Here is a 5795-nt window from a genome sequence, read left to right as displayed (position 1 = left end):
CGAGGATGGGATGTAGCTATCAGCCATGGGTGATGCCTCCAGACTGGTTAGCTGTGCGAGTGACAGCCGCACAGGATATTTCCCCGTGAGGAATGAAAGTAGCCACAGTTGATGGTGAACCCCTATACAAAGCTTGCCATGGAAAGGAGTAAGAAGGATTGAGTAGAAGGAGTAGGAGAGCAGGCGTCCGAGAGCTCTACAGCATCTCCATCCGCTTATCTGAAATTCCCACCAATGAATCTGCATAAGTATCTTTATCCCTTTCATTATTTCTATTTTCGAAAACCCATAAAACTATTTTAATCTGCCTAACTGAGATTTGCAAGGTGACCATAGCTTGCTTCATACCAACAATCTCTGTGGATTCGACCCTTACTCACGTAAGGTTTATTACTTGGACGACCCAGTACACTTGCTGGTTAGTTGAACGAGATTGTGAAGGAAATAAACAATGCCCTCAGAGTATACATCCTACAAGTAGAAAGAACAAGTGATCACAATTTCGTCCACCACCGGGCACTGTGAAAGTCCCGGATGAGCTCGCCCCCGAAATATTCACCAGTGAGGGTGATGGATATGGATCATGTTTATGATCAAGTTTATGATGAGTATAACTCGAGTTGGGGATGCACGACAGAGGGACAGTCTAATGGTTAGCTACCAGGACTTGTCGGGTTAGCTCTATAACCGACAGATGATATCATCGGCCACTAGGGACAGGCATTCATCATATGCATACTATGTGAAATGTTTGAGATTGCCTATTTGACTGCATATTACTTGCTAATTGTCTAAATGCCTTAACTGCTCCTATTTGTATATTCCTTGCTTGATATAACTGTGTTTGCTATATTATACTCCTGCTGCTGGTTGGGAGGTCTGAAGGAATTGGAAAGGGAAGTATTAGTTAGACTGAAGAATCTTTAGTCAGTTGCCTTGTATGGTTTAGCTTGTTTATAAGCTTGGATATTATCTGGAGGAAGTTCTAGGATTGCCTTCGGCTTTCCTCTATTATTATGTATTATATATGTGGAAGCTGTTACCTACTGGGAACCTCTGGTTCTCACCCATGCGGATTTTGTGGTTTTCAGATGCAGGACGTGAGGTTTCCCGCTGAGGCATGCTGGAGTCTTCTATACTTGCGAAGATCCTTTGTTCTCGGGGCTATGTTTTGGTTTATATGATTTGTTTAGATACTTTTATCTCCATTAAATAATACAAACTGTGATGACTCCTCTTATGGGAGAATTTTGGAGAATAGGTTTTATGTATTTGTGTCCCTTTGGGTTTCCTTTGGGGTTTTCCTTATTTTATCATATGTATATATTGTTATGCTCGGATCGGTTATCTTCGCAGCGGGATCTTGAGTCTTGATATTCCTGTTTTTGACACTCCTTTGTATATATATAATCTCGCGTTGGTTATTCTTGTTCGTTACGTTTTCGATCGGAGTGTTGCGCTTTTGAGTTGCGGTTTTTTTTGTTTACCCCTTTTTCTACAAAGGCTCCTAGTTATAATCAATTATTCATACTACTATACGTACTAAATTTTTATTTTAGAGGTCGTAATACCTTGCCATCTCTGAATTATGACTTAAGCATAAGACTTTGTATGGTAGGGTGTTACATTATGGTATCAGAGCAGTTCGTTCCTGTAGAGCCTGAGGGATGGACTGATTATGCTTCTGTGCATTCTCTGTGTGTGTGTTATCTGCTATTAGTATATCTGCTTGATATAATTGGCATAAACGTTCATGAGCATGCATTTGGGACTTTGAAGTACTAGACTTCCGATATTGAGACTGATCAACTTAATATCGATTGTTTGGTATGTATAGGAACCAGATGGCGCCTCGTGGACGCGGTAGAGGTAGTGCGAGAGGTCGTACGAATGCTCGTGCACCGGAGAATAACCCTAATGACCCGGTGAACTTCATGACTGCGTTGGAAAACATGGCTGCTGCTATGCAAGCCACTGCTGAGGCCCTTGGTCAACAAATGAACAACCATGGTAATGATGGAGGTGGAGTTCAGGGCCCAATGACACTGGCAAACTTTTTGAAGGTGAATCCGCCTAAGTTCAAGGGAACTACTAGTCCGACTGAGGCTGATACATGGTTTCAGGCTATAGAGCGAGCGCTGCAAGCGCAAGTGGTGCCTGAAGGACAGCGTGTCGAGTTTGCTACCTATATGCTTGTCGGTGAAGCATCCCATTGGTGGCAAGGTATCCGACGTCTTCTGCAGCAGGGTGATGACTATATCACTTGGAATGTTTTCCAAGAGGAGTTCTATAAGAAGTACTTTCCGACTTCTGCTAGGACGGCTAAGGAACTTGAATTGTTACAGCTGAAGCAGGGTACTATGTCCATATCAGAGTATACTGACAAGTTTGAGGAGCTGTTCAGGTTCTCTCGTATGTGCCAAGGGACTCCGGTGGAATATGAGGAATGGAAGTGTGTTAAGTATGAAGGAGGACTCCGGAGTGATATCTTCAGTTCAGTGGGACCAATGGAGATTAGGACTTTCTCCGAGTTGGTAAACAAGTGTAGGGTTGCTGAAGAGTGTGTGAAGAGGGCAACCGCTGAGAAGGGGAGTCAAAGGGGATCGTTCCCACAGAACCGAGGGAAGAGCTTTGCACCTAGAGGTCCGTCTTTCAAGAGGGGAAGCTCTTTCAGGAGGCCCAACAACAACAACAATTTCCAAGGAAAGAGGTTTGGGAAGCAGCCTCAGAATGATCAAGCTTGCACTAGATGTGGGAGTCACCATCCGGGAGCTCCATGCAAGGCCGGATGGGGTTTGTGCTACACTTGTGGAAAGGCAGGGCATAAAGCTGTAAATTGTCCTGAGAAGCAGAAACAAGGTGTTGGAAAGGCACAACAGACTGGTCGGGTGTTCACCACTTCAGCTGTAGGAGCTGAGGGATCTGAGACACTCATTCGAGGTAACTGTGAAATGGCTGGTCAAACTTTAAATGCTTTATTTGATTCGGGAGCATCACATTCATTCATTGCATTTGAGAAAGCCCATGAGTTAGGATTGAAGATTGTAACCTTAGGTTATGATCTAAGAGTGTACAATGCTACCCATGAAGCCATGGTAACTAGGCTAGGATGCCCAGAAGTTTCCTTTAGATTCAAGCAGCATGATTTTGTTCATAATTTAGTCTGCTTACCGATGATCGGTCTTGATCTTATCTTGGGATTGGACTGGTTATCTAAGAACCATGTTCTGCTAGATTGTTCTACAAAGTCGGTGTACTTTATGCCGGAAGATGATGAAGGGCCGGTCGTGGTGAATAATTATTACTTGAATTCGATGATGGTGAACTGTTCCGGAACCGAATGTCAGGGTATCATGTTGTTAACCGCGGGCGTTTCGGGTGATGATCAAAGGTTGGAACAGATTCCGGTTGTGTGTGAGTTTCCAGAAGTGTTTCCCGATGATATTGATGAGTTTCCACCTAACCGAGAGGTTGAGTTTGCTATTGAATTGGTGCCCGGAGCGGGACCAATCTCAAGTGCTCCTTATAGGATGTCACCGTTAAAGATGAACGAGCTAAAGTCTCAGTTAGAGGATCTGTTGGGAAAGAATTTTATACGACCAAGTGTCTCTCCGTGGGGTGCTCCAGTATTACTGGTAAGGAAGAAGGATGGGAGTATGCGGCTCTGTGTGGATTACAGGCAACTGAACAAGGTTACAATAAAGAATAAGTACCCATTGCCGAGGATTGATGATCTCATGGATCAGTTACAAGGAGCTGGAGTTTTCTCCAAGATCGATTTGCGATCCGATTATCACCAGATAAGGGTGAGGGGTGAGGATATCCCTAAGACCGCTTTTAGGACTCGTTATGGTCATTACGAGTACACTGTAATGTCTTTCGGGTTGACGAACGCTCCTGCAGTGTTTATGGATTACATGAATAGAGTTTTCCGTCCGTTTCTGGATAAATTCGTTGTTGTCTTCATTGATGACATACTGATTTATTCCAAGACTGAAGAAGAGCATGCGGAACACTTGAGGACCGTATTGCAGATTCTAAAGGAGAAGAAACTCTATGCAAAATTGTCTAAGTGTGAGTTTTGGAAGAGTGAGGTGAAGTTTTTGGGCCATGTGGTGAGTAAGAAGGGAATAGCCGTAGACCCAACTAAGGTGGAGGCTGTGATGGATTGGAAACAACCAACCACCGTAACAGAGATAAGGAGTTTTCTGGGTTTAGCTGGCTATTACCGAAGGTTTATCAAGGGCTTTTCACAGATAGCGTTACCAATGACAAAGTTAACCCGCAAAGACACTCCGTTTATTTGGACTCCTGAATGCGAGGAGAGCTTTCAAACATTGAAGAAAAAGTTGACCACTGCACCTGTGTTAGTGTTACCCGAGCCGAACGAGCCTTTTGAGGTGTATTGTGATGCCTCATTGAAGGGTCTAGGATGCATGCTGATGCAGCATCGTAATGTGGTGGCGTATGCCTCACGACAGTTGAGACCTCATGAAGTTAGTTACCCTACGCACGATTTGGAACTCGCTGCGGTTGTGTTTGCCTTGAAGGTGTGGAGGCATTATCTCTACGGGGTTAAGTTCCAAGTTTTCTCTGATCATAAGAGCTTGAAGTATCTCTTCGATCAGAAAGAGCTCAATATGAGGCAGAGGAGGTGGATGGAATTGTTGAAAGACTACGACTTTGAGTTACATTACCATCCGGGAAAGGCGAATGTAGTGGCAGACGCGTTAAGTCGGAAGTCATTATATGCGGCTTGGATGATGCTTCAAGAGGAGAAGTTGCTCAAGGGATTTGAGAGTCTGAAAATTGGCGCTCGGGAAGTATCCGGAACTTTGTGTTTGAGCCGATTAGAGGTCTCAAGTGATTTTAAGTCCGAACTCCTAAAGGCTCATCAAAATGATGAAGCGTTATGGAAGGTGTTACCGGCTATTGAGCAAGGAAAACGGTGGAGAGTGTCGGAAGAAAAAGATGGGTTATGGAGATTCAAGGGTAGGATCATTGTGCCGGATGATGGCACTTTGAGGCAAGATATCTTAAAGGAGGCACACAAAAGCGGATTCTCCATTCACCCGGGAAGTACTAAGATGTACCATGATTTAAAGGTAATGTTCTGGTGGCCGGGAATGAAGAATGATGTGGCGGAATATGTTTCAAAGTGCTTAACTTGTCAAAAGGTAAAGATTGAACATCAAAGACCTTCCGGGATGTTGCAACCTTTAGAGATTCCACAATGGAAGTGGGAAAGTATTGCAATGGACTTTGTGTCGGGATTGCCAAGGACTAGAACTGGTTTTGATGCTATTTGGGTGATTGTGGACCGATTGACGAAGTCAGCTCACTTCCTGCCCATTCGTATGACTTACACCCTTGAGGAGCTAGCACGGTTATACATAAAGGAGATTGTGAGACTTCATGGTGTACCTACTACTATAATCTCTGATAGAGATCCTCGTTTCACTTCAAGGTTTTGGGGTGCATTTCAGAAAGCTTTTGGAACCCGATTAAGTTTGAGCACGGCTTACCATCCTCAAACAGATGGTCAATCCGAGAGGACGATCCAAACACTAGAGGATATGTTGAGAGCTTGTGTTTTGGACCAACCGGCGAGTTGGGATCGGTATATGCCATTAGTGGAGTTTGCATACAATAATAGTTATCATGCGAGCATTGGAATGGCTCCGTATGAGGCCTTGTATGGGAGGAAATGTCAATCTCCGCTATGTTGGTATGAAGCTGGAGAGAAAAGCTTGTTAGGACCAGAAATGATAGCTGAGACTACTGAACAAGTCAAG

The sequence above is a fragment of the Arachis hypogaea genome, chromosome 6 (assembly GCF_003086295.3).
Source record: "Arachis hypogaea cultivar Tifrunner chromosome 6, arahy.Tifrunner.gnm2.J5K5, whole genome shotgun sequence".
In the NCBI taxonomy this organism is placed as follows: domain Eukaryota; kingdom Viridiplantae; phylum Streptophyta; class Magnoliopsida; order Fabales; family Fabaceae; genus Arachis; species Arachis hypogaea.
Note: the sequence above shows the minus strand (reverse complement) of the source record.